Consider the following 19,385-nt stretch of genomic DNA (forward strand, 5'->3'; position numbering starts at 1 on the left):
TAATTTAAAAGCACTTTCAAAAAGACTTTGGGAATAGTGAAGGGGTGGTGGTAGAATATTTGTTTAAGTAACTGAGGACTTAGGGTTTCAGTTTCAGAAAATGCCTTGAAGTAAAAAGATCAGTCATTTGATGAATATGTTGTTCTGAGGAATTCTTCTACAGGAGAGATCACATCTTGTTATTGGGAAACTATCTTATTAACTCAAAACATGTAAAGAAAAAGAAATCTTGCTTAGCTCCTAATAAGGTTTGCTACAAATAATATATGTGATTTTTTGCACTGAATGGGTGGAGTTGGAGCTCTGGAAGTTTAACACACTCTTCATATGGCTTGTTTTCTTCCTCGTAAGTTTTTCCATTTGCTGTTGCTTCTGCTTGGAATAATTTCATCATTTCTTCACATCTCCATTCCTACTCTGTCCCTAATATTTCTTGGTTTAATCTATCTGTTCTTTTTTTTTTTTTAAGATTTTATTTATTTGACAGAGAGAGAAGCAGTGAGAGAGGGAACACAAGCAGGGGGAGCAGGAGAGAGAGAAGCAGGCTCCCCACTGAGTAGGGAGCCCAAGTCCCAGGACCCCGGCATCATGACCTGAGTCGAAGGCAGACACTTAACGACTGAGCCACCCAGATACCCCTACTCTATCTGTTCTTCAGATCTTAGCTGAAATGTCATATTCTTTGGAACTATCAGTCTGACTCCCCAAGACTATGTTAAAGCTCTTCCTACATGCTCATGAAACACCTTCTGAAGACAGTTTCATGCCTAATTGTAATGGCTTGTTCACTTCTTTGTCATCCACTCCCTGAAGTGCCCTTGAGGACAAGACTAAGGTCTTATTACATGCTGTGGGCTCAAAACCCACTGAGTGCTGGGCCTATATATTAATATATATATTATATTATGTAGCTGTATTAGTTTCTTAGGGCTGCTATAACAGAATACCACAAACCGGATGGCTTAAAACAACAGAAGTGTATTTTCACAAGTTTTGGAATCCAGAAGCCCCCAAACAAGATGTTTGTTGGTAGAGTTAATTCCTACTGGAGGTCCTGAGGATGAATTTGTTTTATACTTTTCTCCTAGCATTTGGCAGTTACGGGCAATCATCGGCATCCTTTGGTTTGTAGACATATCACATCTGTCTCTGTCTTGTCTTTACATGGTGTTCTCCCCTGTGTATGTATCTGTGTTTCTTCTCCTTTTCTCATAAGGACACCAGGAACACTGGCTCAGGCTGAACCTTAATTCACTATGACCTTATCTTAACTTGATTGTATCTGCAAAGACCTGATTTCCAAATAAAGTCACAGTCACAGGTACCGGAAGTTAGGACTTTAACATACTTTTTAGGGAACACAGTTCAACCTACAACAGTGACCATCTAGTATATTTTTACTTTAGGGCCCAGTTGATATAAAATGTAATTTTAATCATGAGCAGGCCAGTTACTAAGCTGCTAACAAGCTTATTATTTCATCACTTTACTTATCAGGTCACATTCGCAGAATGGAAAGTACTTGATTAGATTATGTCGATGATCTCAACATCCAGACTTGATAACCCCTTAACAGATTTTATTTTTGGGTAATAGACCTTTTGATTCATTTGCCAAATGTAAGAACTAGTTTGCTGTATAGGCACGGCTTAAACAATTCTAGAAAGGATAAATTCATATGCAGTGACTTGAGAAAGAATCAGGCCCAAATAACTATGCTCTGTTCAGAGGTGTTCATTCTTATGTGTAACTCAAAATCTGGTATTCCTAATTTAGGTCATCTTTATTTTATACCCACTGCAAGGCAGGGGGAGAGGAGGCAATAGGAAAAGTTATTTCTTGGCATTTAGCAATTAGTTGATTAACATGCAAATTTTATTCAAAGTAATATAAAATATGCATCTATTATTTTTGGTTCATCAGATTAGGTTATTTTTAATTTTAATAAGATGCAACAATAATTAAGTGATTAAAAATATATAATTTAATACTGAACTAGTTTCTCAGTAGTGTTGCACATGAGGTTCCAGGGACATGCTCAGCTACAGGGTCCGCCAGACCGCAGGCAGAGGATGGAACCTGGAAACCAGCCCATATTGGCGAGGACTAGAGAGGACTGCAGAATTTCAGGGAGAAGAAAGCAAAAACCCAAACTGGCACGAGGGAACAGAGGGATTTTGGCATGTGTCTGTGCGTGTATGGGCTATGTGCCTGTGTGTATGTTGTATAGAGTCTTGGGTTAAGGGGTTAATATGTTTTTGGATCCAGTTGGAAATTTCCAGCTGGAAATGTGTTTGAATGCTGATGGGTCTCCACATTCGGTAGATAAACGAATGTTGCTGCCATAACTTACAAAAGATATGTCTCCTCGATTCTCTAAATTACTAGGATTTTATGGTCTTAAGACATTCTCACAAGGATCTTCTTATTTTTATTATTCAGCTAAGCCAGCAGGGGGAAGTCACACATTGCTTTTCATTGGGCTTTTGAACCATTTCTTCAGACTTTTTTTTTTTTAAAGGTCTATCTTCTTGTTAGAAATAAATAAATAAGACAGAATGCTTATAGTTATGATTCTCACAAGCATACTAGTATCAATTCTTAAAGAGCAGTCTTAAACTTTAATTTTTTATTTTTTTCTAATTAAAAAAATGAAGCACCCCAATATTCTTGGTAAAAAGTAATTGCATTGTTGATATTCATAATGCTTTCAAATTGCTAATTCCATTTGTGACATAAGAAACTTAAATTACTAAATTTGCATGATATTCCAAAAAGTCAAGGGGAATCTATTAGTCAATTTTTAGTTCTCAAAGTAAATGATTTTAATATTTGCTACTGTATTCTTCATCTCCTTTTTTGCAGTTTAAAAATAATCTGAGGAAGAAGGGAAACATTTTAAATTTCAAGATATAAACAAGAATAGCTCTTTGCTAACACCAAACAATATGGAGACTCTATGGCTATTGTTTCTGGGAAGAGCTGATTGCATCATATTGTCTGTATTCTGTAGGAAAAACACTGTAATGCTTCCGTGACTAGTAATGGAATGGTCTAAGTGAATTTATTGTGTAATTTTGAGTGACATGGAAGGATAACACCATTATTCTTTGTATTTTAGTCTCTGTACTTAGTTAATCATGTTCACTGTTCCATCATCAATTGTCACTCACTCATTGTGTAAAATTTGAGCATCTTCATTTAATGTTATTGTATTGTTTCTGTTTACTACAGCTGGTTGCAATAGACTCAAAGGACAATTTCACAGTTACACATAAAAGGTCACAAAAATAAACACTCAAAATAGAAACATCTTACTTTGCAACAAGTATACAATTTAAATATGAGTAAGATGTCTAAAGTTATGAAAACTGGAATGAGTTTATCTCATTATATGTAAACTCATCTATTTGAAAGAAGCCATACATTTTTTTAATACACTTTTTAAAGTAAATGTTTAGGTAACATTTATCTTTGAAATCATAAATTTTCAATCATTATGATTCTTCTATGTTGCTAATTACATACAAATGTTTAAAATATTACAGAGAAAGGTAATAGAAAATAATGATCACATATTTAACAAACATGAAAAAATATCCAAAAAGGTAATTATGTAATAATATTCAGACCAAGAAATAGAACAAAAAATATTAAAGCAGCTCTTACTAGAAGAACAAACTATGTAATTTGTATATTACATATTTTGGAAGCTTTTAATTTTTCTACACACACACACACACACACACACACACACACCAACTAAAGTGCAGAAGAAAAACTGTGCAGTGGAAGAGCAAGCAGAATGAAAGGTGACAAGGTAGCTATACCTCCAAATCTGTATTGTCATCACCAGGACTTCTTTGAAAGTGTTAACACAAAAGTACACCTCGCAACTAGCTCTCAGAAGAATATTCTTAACCGTTATTGAATTAAAATCATGAATGGCTAATAAAATAGGAATGAAATAATTGTTTTCTTTCATTAGTAGAAATAATACTGAGTTATGAGCCTTTCCTCTCACTACTGGAGTTAAAATTTTAGTAACTGTATTCTGGAAGGAGTGCATTGTTCCTAAAGGTTTATGAATTTCAAACTGTGAGAACAAAACAGTTATATGTTAAGTCTAGTGTAAACCAGACCTAGATTATTTTTATTCATTAAAAATAATGAAGAAATATCTATAACCTTTAGATATTGGCAAAAAGACATAGAATAAATGGTAATCTTAACCAAATGAAGCATTTAAATATATTGACAAGTCTGGGGCAGAACTATTAGAGGAAGTTGCTTTAGTTAGATTACATTTTCTTTAACAGTAAAGTTTATAACTATCATATCTATTTCCTAATCAGCTCTTCCAAGCAAAACTGCCATTTAATAGGTACTAAATAAATCTTTTTTGAAAGAACAGGTTTCCTTTCAATTTATGTAACACTTTAATTTGGAAATGTAATCATAGAAAATCACCCCAGTTTTAGTTCTGCTGATTGGAGATTAGAATTGGTATTACAATAAACATGATATGATATATAGTAGACACAAATGTATTGATTATATACTACCCAAGACTCATTTAAACTCCCTATATTTTATGTTGTTATTTGTAATATCTTTGTGTCAGCATGCCTCATGGTAATTTAGGAGCAGTTACATAGTCTCTTTCCCCAATACTAAGGCTTTTGGCTTAAAATGCTCACTTGCATTTAATATTATGGAAATTTACATGTTGGGTTTAAGTGGCCTGAAGTTCAAGTATGTAAGATAAAATGGAAATAATGCAGCCTACTGCAATCATATTGTGCCAATATTCAGGCAGGGCACAGAGGAAAGACACAACAGGTTTTGAAACCAATCAAATTAATCATAGCCTAAGCTGGGAAATAGAGAGGGAAAGATTGCTGCTCATCAGGTCATGCTGTGCTGATGAAGGAAACAGATCTGGTCATTTGATTACAGGGCTATACACACAAAATTGTGGAAACCCTTCCCAAGTAACTAACTTCGAGTAATGTGTGGGTATTTCTGCAGCTTGAGATGAGTTGAATCACTCTTATAACCCATGATACATTTTTAGGTAAAGACCCTAAATACAACCAAAAACATGCCAGTCTCAGATCAAGTAACAATTTATGATACATAGAAAATAATACAGAAGAGGGAGCTAAATAGTGTGAAATTGAAAAACAGGACTGGTGTAGAAGCTCTTGAGGTATATGAATCAGAGACACATAAATACAATTGTAGGCTTCTGCCTTTCATTATAGTGTCATCTTGACCTTTTAAAAACTTTTTTTGGTATCCGATATTCATCCAGCTCTACTTCAGGGAGATAATTTAAGTGTCTGGAATGCTGGCTGAGGGAACGTGTTGGAAGTTGAATAAGGCCAGCACTTTTCTGCTAGCTTCAATGTGCTTTCTCCTTGAGTTCAGTAGTGCCATTTAAAGAAATCTCTGAATGCCCCAATGTGTTTGTTAATACTAAGTATTTTTTTTTTAAAGACTTTATTTATTTATTTGAGAGAGAGAGAGGATGAGAGATAGAAAGCACGAGAGGGAAGAGGGTCAGAGGGAGAAGCAGACTCCCTGCTGAGCAGGAAGCCCGATGCGGGACTCGATCCCGGGACTCCAGGATCATGACCTGAGCCGAAGGCAGTCGCTTAACCAACTGAGCCACCCAGGCGCCCTTAATACTAAGTATTTACCTGTGTAATGAAGTGATGGTGGGTAATAGTGGTGTCTAAGAATTTTTGAAATTTTTGACTTTGATTAAAATTTCTGATCTAATATTCTCCAACTGTGTGACTTTGGACAAATTGCTTATTCTTTCTCCTCAGTTTCTTTATTTATACGATGGAGATATTAACATCTCCATCGTATAAATAAATGCAATGATCTATGTTAACTGCTTACTGGAGCACCTCACAGGTAGAGGATGCTTAATTGGCTAACAGCTATTTCTGTAGCCCACAATTCTCTTCACTATTTAAAATCATCATTTGGAAGTGGATGATCTCTTCAAATTTAGGGTGATATTAAATACATTTTCATGCTTTCTGTCCTTAAAATATGATACAAAATAAGTTACCACTAAAGAAATATTGGTAATTCACAAACTTTTCAAACAGTTTTCAAAGTCTGACTATTTTGGGGCACCAAATTATATAAGCCAAGACAACTACTTGTTCTGTATTTTAATGAGTAAAGCTGATATCATAGCTTTTTAATGTAATGTATTTTCATGGTTCCTGTCACTGTGAAAACCAAGTCTTCAAAGAAATATATTTAAAAAAGAAATGGATATGTGAATGCTTTTGGTCCCCCCTCTCTTCTAGCCATGACAAAGTGAGCAATAAAAGGAGAGCTCATTATTTTGAAGAAATGGCACCTTAAATGAAAATGGCAGTGTTTTCTTCCTTTCTTAGAAGTCCCTTTTATAGTGAGAGCCAAACACTTATTGTGAGTTCAATTGTGTCCCCTCAAATTTATATGTTGAAATTGTAACTCCCATTTCCATAGAATACAATCTTATTTAGAAATATCATCATTGCAGATATAATTAGTTAATATGAGGTCATACTAGAATAGAGTGGGTCTCTAATCTAATATGACTACAGTCCTTATAAAATGAGAAATTTGGACATAGATATGCACACAGGTAACATGAAAACAGAGATCGGGATGATGCTACTACAAGCCAAGGGATGCCAAAAATTCCCAGCAAACCACCAGAAGCTAGAAGAGGCATCTGGAATAAGTCATCCCTATAGCCTTCAAAGGAACCCTGCTGACACCTTGATCTTGGACTTCTAGCCCCAGAACAGTGAGACAATAAAATTCCATTGTTTAAGCCACCCAGTTTGTGGCACTTTGTTATGGTAGCTCCAGCCAACTAACACAACTCCAGACTATTTATTGAGATATGAGTTCTAGAGAATTGTGTATAAATCTATTTTAGGCTTCTATTGCTGTGAAACTAATGATCACAACTTAGCAGCTTAAAACAACACACATTTGTCATCTGACAGTTTCTGTGGGTCAAGAGTCCAGGCACAGGTGAGCTGGAGCCTCTGCTCAGGTTCTCACAAAACTCAATCAAGGTGTTAGCTGGGCTGCATTCTCATCTGAAGGCTTGGTTGGAGAAGAATCTACCACCAAGCTTATCCAGTTTGTTGGCAGAATTCTTTTCCTTGTGCTTGTAGGACTGAAGTGTTCCCCCAACCCCCACTTTTTTTTTTTTTTGTTTTTGCTAATTATTGACTGGGAGCTATTCTCAGTTCTTAGGGGATCTCTGCTGCTCATTTTTGAGTTCACTCCTCTATAGTTAGTTCACAACAGGGCTGTTTGTTTTTTCAAGGCTAGCAGGTTAGTCTACTAAGACTGAATCTTATATAATGTAAGATAATCATAAGAGTAATACCCCATTACCTTGCCATATTTTATTGGCTAGATAAACTTATAGTTTTGGCCCACACTCAAGGGGAGATAACTGCACAAGGACAGAACTCATTGGAGGTCGCCCTCCAGTGAATTGATCAAAATACCTAAATATATATTTTTATTTTTATTTTTACTTTTTTAAAAATATATTTTTTAGTAATGAGAAAACACGATCAGCTTTGATACACACACACATACACATTCAACAATGGAAGCAGATCTGTTGTTCTATTAGAAAATAGTCCTAGCGGGGTGCCTGGGTGGCTCAGTTGGTTAGGTGACTGCCTTCGGCTCAGGTCATGATCCTGGAGTCCCGCGATTGAGTCCCGCATTGGGCTCCCTGCTCGGCGGGGAGTCTGCTTCTCCCTCTGATCCTCTTCCCTCTCGTGCTCTCTATCTCTCATTCTCTCTCTCTCAAATAAATAAATAAAAAATCTTAAAAAAAAAAAGAAAATAGTCCTAGCATTACAGAACTTGCAACTCTATAATGATCAAGTTCTGAAGGTAGAGATATAAAGCTATATTTACCTGGAGGGGATTAACTAGTACAAGTCTAGCCAAGATATCCTGGAATGTCCACTGCCATTCTTCCAAAGGCCCTTTGGTTTTTCAATTTCTCTCAATTTATGATTGACTATACTACCATTTCTCATAGACAGAAAAGATACACTTAAACACTTCTGGAGTGCACCTTAAGTAAAAGTAAAATGTTTACAATCATATGGGGCAGAAAAATAAAAACATTTTTAAATTAGAAGAATGAAAAGAAGGAAAAATAAAATTGACCAGAATTATTGACATATTTTTAATTAATTAGTTCTTTCAATGAGAGATACAACTAAATATAGTTAAGAAAGGGTCAAAGATGTTATTATAGATGAATTTGGGGGAATTTTAATTAAATATAATTGGTAAAATATTTTCAAAGTCCTAGATTTATTTATTCTGAAAAATATTAGATATTGTGATTCAGTTATAATTTAGACATATAGTACAAGTTAAATTGCATTCCAGTTAATACTATATTTTTCTAGGTACATGTTCAATAGATAAAAGGGAAAATATTTCACAATTTAACTCAGTTATATGTGATTTGATTCTATGATAAGATGAAGGACTATGTTCTTTCACTTTTGCATTTTTAAATTTGCAAAGCTCTTTCTGAAGTTATATATTGATTAGATTACATAAACATTCTACAGAGTGAAATTAAAGTATACATATCTGATAAGAGGGTTAGTCAGCAGGGACTGGTTTCTAAATTTTATGTCCCCAGACAGCCATCAGGCAGCCAGCAGAAAAATGCATTTTGAAGCCATGGAGTCTTCAGTTTTTATCTCTGACATTATGTTGAGATTCGACAGATGGAAGCCCAGCAGTGACATACAAAATGGATGCCAAATGAGGCACATATACATAGCAGAGTGGTGCCCTACCCAGGTGGTCATCTTCTCCTTTCCAAACCTTTAAGATGGCTCACTCCAAACTTGACTATGCTGTAGTGATATTGACATATTCTTCAGTCGTTGGTGAATGTCAGTGGGCTCTTGGCTCTCTGCATTAGGAACTTTAGCACGCTTTCTGCTCTGTACATATGTCCAAGTTGGCAGCCAGTTGGCATGGCTGCTGATGTGTCTCTATCTGTCAGATCTCCTCATCACCTCTGGGACAGAGATAGGTGATATGAGTATGTCAGCAAGAATGTTACCATTGGCTGTGGAAATATGCCCAGGGAAATCAAAATTAGGAATTATCTTTATCATCTAAACTAAGGATCTACTTATATTTTAGAAGACAGGAAAAATGCAATTAAAATAGGAAAAAAATTCACGATAATTTTAGCCAAGATTTTAGTCTTCAACAGTTAATGGATAAAACACACCTTGTGCAATTGAGCCAAAGAGAGTATACATCAAGCTTATGAAGGACTAGAACAGTTTTTCTAACAATATCAGGCAGGGTATTAAAAAACCAATCCAAAATAAAACCTAATAACCGATCTTTTTAATTGATTAAGATTACAATAGTAGATTACATGAAACAGAATTATGCAGATGTCCTAAATGTGCTGTGTCATCAATTTTTAGAAATCTTTAGAATGATGTGTCTGTTTCTACACTCATATGCACATATGTCTGTATTTTCCATTTGCCCTACTCATTGCCCAGCTAATAAACAGCACCAAAATAATTTTGCTTCAAATTTGTCAGGTAACCTTGAAATAATTGGTTAAACTGATTCCCTTTTAAATTAACTTCTCCATCATCTTTTCATTTTAGGGATGTTATCTTTAATTTATCTATCCATTTACACCAACAAATATTTACTGAATTTACTATCACCTCTCTAACCTTTTAAGCAGTTCCTCTGATTATGTTCCCTAGTTAATTTTATGAAATCACTATCTACTCACTCACTCACTTGAGACAAAAACTTGAGAATCATCCTGGATTTTTCCCCTTCACTGACCTCTCACATGCAATCTGTTCTTAGTCTTCCTAATCTATTTTGTACGTATCACAGATAAGTCATCCAATTTCCAATGCCAGCATTATTCTTCCCTATGTATTCAAATGCTCATGAATAGGACTGTATAACACAGAGTTTGAAAAATATACCAATGTCACCCTGTTTCATGATAGTAAGGATGCATTTTTCAGAAAGGGGATAAATATTATAACTTTTAATCATCCTGGAGGAGATTAATTATGGAATAGCAATGGAAATAGAGATTGGGACAAATGTGGGAAGTTTTCCTCTTGTATCTGAATGGGGATGGTGGACAGTCATGTCTCATTTTTAGGTATGGAAAAGTTGTCAAAATGTTCTTTTTAAAAGTAAATATCTTATTTTACTGACACCCCTAGATAAGGAATGGAAACCTTAACCTTGGTTTTTTGTAGTGATCTTGACAGCAAGTGCAGGTCAGGGGGATTTATCTGAGTTCCAGTTTGATGAGTGAGGGGAAAAAAAACAAGGAAACAAACAAATAAAGAATACTAACTAATAATACAATAACCCTTTAGGGATTCTAGGGCACAATAAAGTAAGGGAGGACTTGAAGGAAGACTGGACTTCATATTTACCTAGGCAAGTTCTGTCTGGGGATCCTGACATCAGTTCATTGGCTTGAGTTTCATGTAAGTTCATGTATAAGTTAGTGGTTACAAACATGGGATCTGATGATAGATTCTGTGGGTTTGAATTTGAATCCTCCTCATCATTAGCAAATAATTTAACTTATCTAGGTCTCAGTTTCTTCTTATAAAAAGAGAGATGATAATAATGATACCCATCTTGTGATGGTGTGGTGAGGTTTAAATGAGATAACACACAGAAGCATTTAGAGTAAAAATCCTTTGACATAGAGTAAATGATAAATTGATTGAAGAGATATGTCATCTATGATTGTAATCCAGATCAAATAACTGAAAGTGTGGCTTTTACTGACTTTACTTCCACATTCTATCTTGCCTCCAGGTTGCCCTCTCTGACCCATCCTTTACATTGGTAACAGAATTGCCAGAATGTGATCTTTAAAACCAGAACTGATTATATAATTCCCCAGGTTAGCGTTCTTCAGGTACTCTTCATAACTGTCAGAATAGACCAACATTTCTCACCATAGCATATTAAGTAGGGTGACCATACGATTTATCATTTAAGCACAGGAGTTAAAAGATATACTATTAATAATTACTTTGGTGCAATTGGCATAGCTCAGGTTTATTGAAGGTAAACAGGCACATATGGTTATTATAGAGAAGAAGTCTTTTTGTGATCTTGTTTTCAGCCTCATCAGTTAGTTTCTGGTCTTCGGCTGCGGCCACCCAGACCCACCAGCAGTCCCTGAAGTATCATGCTTCTCTGTGCCTTTGAATATGTGACCGTTACAAATTCTCATTTTCTTCTCTCCATTCCCTTACCAGATTTATACTTGTCATTTGAAACCACTGCTGAATTCGGGAAATCTCTTTAGATTCATAAATTCTGAGTCATTTGTGTGTCTGTATGTAATATGTGGGTTTATCTTTATCGTTATAACAATTATAAAAAAACATTTGCCAGGTATATAATATCTTCTATGCCAGGCACACTAGTACCAGGATAAGTGCTTTGTATGTGCTTTCTCTAAACAATCCTGCAAAGTAAACATGTATTTTCTGTAGTTTTAAGATTTATTAAAAAACAACAACAAAACAGCAAACAAACAAAGAACTAAAGCCCAGGGAGGTTAAGTGACTTGCTGAGGCCCACACAGCTAGGAAGTGGCAGAGGTAATGTTCAAATTCACGTTGATCTGTATCTAAGCCCATCTTTTTACCAAATGGCCCTCTCATGAAAACAATTATTACAAAGAATTGCAGTGAACATATGTATTATCTGTCCATCCATATCATCGACTTCTTGAAGGTGAATACTATCCCTTACTCGTTTTTTTTCTTTTAAAATTTCCTGTACTTAGTATAGTGCTGGCACAGGGTAAGCATATAGTAAGTGTTTGATAGATGAATGGATCACTAGATCTTGACCACTTCAGTATCTCTGAACAGTAACCAGTTTCTTTCAGTTCAATGGCATCCTTCCCAAGTTTTCTGCCTTTGGACACATTCCTCAACCTTGGGGCTCTTGTTCTCATATCTTAGTTGACCACCTAAAAAGGTTTTGAAGTCTGAATCCAGCACTGGATTAAAGTATGTTCAAAAAAAAAAAAAAAATCCAGGCAAACCTATACATACAGCAAGGCACAGAGTCCTTCTAGGAAGATCGTGGATCTGGGAAACAAAACCTTTTACTACATTATGCAAGAGGAATTTTACGTAAAGATTGCCTCTATCGTTTTGTCTCAGAATTAACCAGAAATATCCTTTTTCAAAAACTTGCTGAGATCATTAAGGAAATGGCAATTGTGATAAGAATAGGAAGCGGAAGAATGAGAGGCAATTTTGGAGCATAAGGTTACTGTGGAGGAGGCCAGGTCTTAATGGGTTTTTAAAGCAGGGGACTTTGGCTAGCTAGATGACAGTATGGCAAGACTGACAGTATGGTGGCACTGGGTGTCTGGTAATTTGAGGAAGGGAGTATTAGGTCACGAGAGAAGCAGTGGCACAGAAAAGTGTTTAGTAAGAAGCACCATACATAACCCTCACTGTTCAATTGTGTTTCAGACTAGTGCTTACTTCCTGTGAAAACCCAGGGGCAAAGTGAATCTGCCATTTGACTCATATTCCTGTCAACTTCAGGGTGACTGCTGCAGATACAGATGGGATGTCTCACTACAAAGAAAATTGTGCAAGGGTACTTTATGACATGAGCAGCTGTGCCTGCCCACAGTTTGGAAGGGCCTGTGCAAATCAGTCACCTTTAATGTTTTGGGCTTAAAAATGCTGAAATCTTACTGTTCTGTGTCACCATAATAGAGGAATCCTCCCTGTTTTTATGTCTACTTCAGTTTTATCTGTATTTACCTATACGTAGAAAAAGGCATGCAAAAATCAGTGAGATACAGTCCAACAGTGAGAACATTATAATTTGGATGGCTCAGAGGTGGCTTCAATAAATGAGTGTTCAGAGTCCTGAAACCTGAATTCTGTTCTCAACTCTGCCATTATTGGCCATGTGACCTTGCGCAAATCTCTTAGCCTTCTTAAGTTTCTAGTTCCTTATGTTTTAAATAAGAACACTGTGACCGATAATCCCAAAGGTACTTTGCAGTTTAAAAAAAATGGTTTTATTCTTAACAAAGTTAGAAATGCTAAAAGAACATGGAATTTTGGAGTCAGCCAAATCTGAGTTAAATCCTTAAACCACCACCAGGTGACCTTGGAAAAGTTATGTATCCTCTCTACAGCTAATTTCTCATCTGGAAAATGGGAATACTATTGCTGACCTTGCAGGCTTGCAGGGACCACCAAACGAGATTCAGTGTGAAGCTGACAGCTTATCACCTGATGCATAGAAGATATTGATAAATGGGGGTCATTATCAGAAAACCTTTATAGGCAGGGGGAAATCTCATTTCCTATGAGAGGCATGCCAAATGGGATGCTCAACTTACTGTTTGCATTCCTCACCCGTGAGGGTGTCCATGAATTGAAATTAGCACTGTGTATGAGCCTCATGGGATTCAAGGGTTGCTAAGACAACCACTAATTTCCAAATCAGGGTAAATAGTTTCACAGAATGTGCAGTTTCCTTTAACAAATTGAATTCCAGTGAAGGGTACACCTTTTCTTCCCCTGCTGCCCTCTAACCCAGCCAGGGCTGTGCACCTGCAGCTCACTGTGCCAGGGGCTGCTTTCGTCTTCTGCCAATGACACTCCGAAGGGGAACAGCCAGGAACAGAGATCCCTGAGGTCTGTCAGCTTTACCCAGTCTTTACCTTTTGTACTTTGTCAAGTTGTAGTCACATTTCTTGACTCACACAGTAGGGCACTGAAACAGCGCCTTGGCACGTTCGTGTAATAGACTTCTTTTTAAGCAAATATGCCATGCGGTTTGCAGCCATCTTGTTGTGCCTTCTCTTTACTACTCTGCAACCATCCTTATTTCCCCTACTCACTCATATGAATTCCTGCAGAGAATGAACCTATTATTAAGCCAGCATTGCCTCTCCTGCTACATTCTTGTGTAAAATTAGTCCTCTTCATTGTTGCAAATAATAGGCAACCACTTATATATCAATGAAAACTCACTGCACTGCTGAGGGATTATTTCAGTCCTCGATAAACTACACATTCCTGCCATTGTTTATGGGGAGTGATTTTAAGTCTTTATTGCTTCATTTTAAATGTTTTCTTTTGGGTGGGGTGGCCAATCTTCCCCGTGCACTTAGCATATTTTCTCCTTTAGCCCCTTGGAATAATGGGTACTGTAACAGCGACATCTTTTCTGCAATAATTCATAGTGTTGGCTTCTGCTTTTGCATATGCCAGTAGCAAAGCATGAGTACAATGGTAAAAATTCATGGAAGTACATTAATTGCCTTCTTTAAGAATATGAAAGGAAATCTATGATTATTTAGTCTTTTTTTGGTCAAGTCTTGAATTCAGAAAAAGCTGCACTAGCTTTCTCACAGCTCCATGAGGAAAAGGCTTGACCAGTCACTCTCACTGAAGTTATGACAGCCACAGTGTTAGACCTCTCATGCATACTGTCTCCCTTAGAACTTGAAATAATTCTGGACAGTAGGTATTATCGTGTCCATTTTACCAATATGGAAACTGATTGGAATTTTAAAAGATCTTACATTAGGGCACCTGAGTGGCTCAGTTGGTTAAGCGGCTGCCTTTGGCTCAGGTCATGATCCCAGGGATCCTGGGATCGAGCCCCTCATTGGGCTCCCTGCTGGGCGGAGAGCCTGCTTCTCCCTCTCCCTCTGTCTGCCGCTCTGCCTACTTGTGCTCTCTCTCTATCTCTGTTAAATAAATAAAAACCTTTTAAAAAAAATATTACATTTAAAAATATTTAATTTGGAAAGCTCATGTATCTCTGCAGCATACCAAAATTACTGATACAATCCACAAAGTAAAACATTTCTCCCCGTGCTAGGAAAAGCAGAAGTAAAAAAAAAAAAAAAAAAAAAAAGAAAGTATATTGTACATAAAAGAAAAAAAATGCATATATTTAGTTTAAAGAATAATGATAAAATGGACACACATGTATTCACCACTCCCTTAAGGAAAAGAACCTACCATCCTGATGTGCTGGTCCTGGGCTTATTGGCCCTTAGATCTATGCTCTGTGTCACTAGAGGAAAGGACTTTGCAAGTTACAGTACCCCAGTTCCCTTTCACCTGTGGTAGATCAGTGTGAACCATGGCAAGAGATGGGAAGACAGGAAGAAGGAAGAAGCCAGAGCATGTTCTCCTTTCCCCCCTGCCACCTTACATACACACCTGGGGTGGCTGTATACTCTCCATCGCTCCTGAATAGGTCCTTATGGTTCATGTCTGGGCTCTGGTAATACCATCTCCCCTTTTTTCTCTTTGACCTAGACATGATAGTGGATTCCTGCTTTCACTAGTTCCCGGCTTACCTCACTTACTCTCTTGTATTTGGTTTCTCAGCTCTTCTATTACCTATGTCAGTAATTTCTTATTAAATTTCCTGTAAGACAAATTCTTGAAATGGTTTCATTTTTTTTAAAAGTTTCGATCCTGATTAATGGACCTTAAAAGCCCTGTGTGCTCCTCCTTGATCACACCTCTCACTCAACCCCAGAAGTAACCACTATTCTGATTTTTAATTTTAGCATTCTCTTTTTAACCTCTGTATCCTTAAACACTATAAACTTTTTTACTTTTTTCAGTTTTTCACTATAAGTGGAATCACACAGTGTGCTCTCTTACATGACTTGCTTTTTTCCCCCTCAACAATATGTTTTTGAGAACCATGCACATTATATATGTATCATTTCATTAATTTTCTCTACAGCATAGTATTCTACAGTATGAAATAGTACAACTTATGCAAACTACTGTTGAAAGACTTTTGTCTGTTTCCAGTTTTCACTCTTATGAACATGTTACTGTGAACATGTTGGTATTGTGTTTCCTAGTAACTATGTGTGAGAGTTTCTCCAGTATATATAGCCTTTGGGGCTATAGAACGCGTAAGTGTTCAGAATTACATGATAATACCAAACTGTTTCCCAAAGTGATTGTACCAATTTACAACTCTACCAGCAGCGAACAAGTGTCCCAGGTATTCCAAATCCTAGCCAGCTCTCAGTTTTCTTGGGTATTAAAGATTCAAATGAAGGCAAAATCTACATAACATATCTAATAAGCTATTTTCTATACTTTCTTACAGTGGGATATTCTTGTGTTGGTACTTTTTGCCAGTCATGAAAGTAAATGCAAGCATTTCTATAGTGTCTATGTATAAAACTCTTGTTTATTTGTAGGTTAGAAGACTCCCATAGCTCATTACAGTCAACTTTTCATGTTCTGGAGTTTAGGTGATTTGTTAGAGGGGGGCTAGTTAGAGGAAAGGAGGATGTAAATTTGTGATTCTCTGTATCTCATGTTTGACTGAGGCCCCAAGATGAAGAGAAACAATAAGGGGCATACCATTCCAAACAGGTTCTAGACCTTTTACTCATAACTTGCTGAGGAGATACTCCAAACAGGTTTTATAACTTTTACCCCAATGTCCATTTGAGTATTGAAACTCAAAGTATGGAGTTTGAAGAAATAAAGAAAAATAGTCCTTTGGAGAAATTTGTTGCATTCTGATAGTATTCCCACCACCCACTGGAGAAGGGAATAAAGTGCTTCTCTGTCACCTTGTGCTCAATCTGAGGAGCTTCAGTGGAATGCCTTGGAGAGCTCTACTTGGGTTGCCTGCATCTTTAGACACAATGGATAGCATCAGCTCCATTTCTAGAAAATCATAAAGGCAGAGGTCGTGGCTGGGTAGTTGCTCTCTTCGGAGTAAAGGGATGTGCTGCACTGGATGTCACCTGCACTCCAAGTGTTTTTCAAGTCAGTGGATCGATGGACTGAAAGAGGGCTTGAGAGATGGTTTTGTGCTAGAAGGTTTGACTTAAAGGACTGAGAAGGGTGGGTTGCCAGAGGTTAAGGAGGGAGATGTAAGCAACACCATAAAAAGAGTCATTGTTGTATTAGGTGAGCAACATTTGGAGGTTCCCAGGGTGTGTGGATAAGGAATGGGATGGTGTTTTCCAAAGAATCTACAAAAGAAGTCCACAAAGGAAAGATTTACCTTTGAACATATACCAAGACTAGAAAGCACCAACTCCAGATCTCCCACACGCCAGGAGATGAGTAAAGTAAGACCTTTCTGCCTCTTCCCCTTCCCAGTTCCTACAGGAGCTGAGAAACAGATGGTGGGAAGAGGAGGAAGAGCACAAAATGGGGAAACAGAGAAAAAGTCAACCACATGTACTGTGGGGTCCAGCATGAAGAATGCCAGTGCTGGGCCAGAACACAACTTCGAAATGAAATGAATTTCTGAGTTTTGCTATTACAGGTACTGGACAACTTAATTACCTGAATGAAAATCTTTTGTGAATAAGAATGACAGAACTTTTGAAAGTGATGAGAAAAATCATAGGGAAAAAAATGGCAGTTTGAGTATAAATGTTACCTCTTCTCTATCTGAAACTCCCCATAAAACTTTAGTGAAAAAAATATATATGCTATATATTTATGTATAATAAATATATATGTATATATAATATATAATAAAATATAAGCCTATAAATATGTATGTGTGTATATTTATATATTTTTTAAGGTATAAACCCACCAGGACAAAGGGATTAGACTGGAGATAATAGCAGATCCAGCAGTAAAAGTTTTTGAGGCTGGAAACCAGCAGGACAAGTGGTAACAGACATGGTAAAACCAAGAAAGCTGAGTCCTCCACAATGGGAGGGTTGACAATCAATTTATTTTAATTAAAGGATTACTAAAAGGCTCAGAAGTTTGACTAGCACTAGCAACATGTAGAAATGTAGGTGAAGTTGGGTGAAACAGAATTGTTGGATGTCTGTTTAAAAACTATTAGAATTTCTAGATTCCCTCCAAATTGTTCCATGCCCTTCCTGTATTCCTCCATAGCCCTTGTATATTATTATATATTTCCAAATAATGTACTTATATTCTCCTTTGAGGCTTCTCACTTTTAGGTAGTATCTATTGACTTTCAGCTATTTACTTCCCCATGCATTTTTTTTTTTTATCCTTGGCAGTTTTTCTGTCATTTTTGGATGATTAATATATCATGTTTACATTATGACTATGTAAATGCTAGAGGAGGTTGCAACAATGATTTTTGTGGATTGATGAACAAAGTACACACTTGGAACAGGGACATCTCAGCAAATGACAGATGAGTATATACACAGATTGTTCTCAAGCCCTACTCTGTCTCCAGAATTTAAAAGCAAGTCTAGGGAGAAAGCAGGTTGCTCCTTCAACTACTGAAATTAAGTTTCCATTTTCAGGTGAAATGGGCTCTCAAAATACAAGTTCAATTATTGAAAAATAAAGAAAATCTATTTATTTAGTGTGTAGTTTTATAGACTGGGATTTATACCTGCTAAATACAGTAGGCAATTGGATATGTTACCCTGGGGTACAATTGATAAAACTGTTCTGGAGGTACTGACTTGGAATTCACCACTATATCTGTAGTGGTTGAAAGCCTACCAATAATCAGATTACCTTGGTAACATGCAGAGCTGGAGAAAAACAGGGCAAAAATGTCTGAAGAACACCAAGATTAAAACAGGTGGAAGAAGATGGCCCTTTAAAGAACACGGAAGAGTAGCTTTTTGAAGTAGTGGCCTATGTCTGAACGTCTAACATTGCTGGCCTTGAATTTCAATTCAAAAGATTTATCATCTAACGTGTCTAGGTTTCATGAGAAATATTATAGATTGCTAAGATAAGATGGCTTTCTTGCCTTTCATAATTCACATAATTAAGCTAAATGGCTCCTGCAATTCTTTGTTTTATATTAATTTTGACTTCGGTCAGAAAGGGGAATTTGAGTGTTAGTACATATAACATATCAATGAGCTTTTATTAAAACAAACAAACAAAGAAACAGTGTTTACCCCACTCCTCAAAAAAAAAGAAAAGAAAAGAAAAACAAGGAACAAACAAACACAAGAAATAGCCTTCAAATTACACATGTTAAATTATGGGCAAACTATGATTCATCATAAATAGCTGTATTACAGAATAGCCTGAAAAGTTATAGCTTAGTAGCTTGGTAATTCTTGAGTCTTTATTAGAGTTTCAATTATCTTCAAGTAACCTGTAGTAATAAATTTCCTCTGGTGTGCACGGTGGTATTTTTGACTACTTTAGAGATCTAGACTCTTATTTAGGATGAAGCTGAAGAGGCTGCCAACACTTCATGTGTCAGCCTTGGTGGAAACTGATGTTCATGTGTTTCTGTCAGTTGTC

Source organism: Callorhinus ursinus, unplaced genomic scaffold, assembly GCF_003265705.2.
Source record: "Callorhinus ursinus isolate GAN/ISIS: 27379988/994484 unplaced genomic scaffold, GSC_fseal_2.0 scaffold1, whole genome shotgun sequence".
Classification (NCBI taxonomy): domain Eukaryota; kingdom Metazoa; phylum Chordata; class Mammalia; order Carnivora; family Otariidae; genus Callorhinus; species Callorhinus ursinus.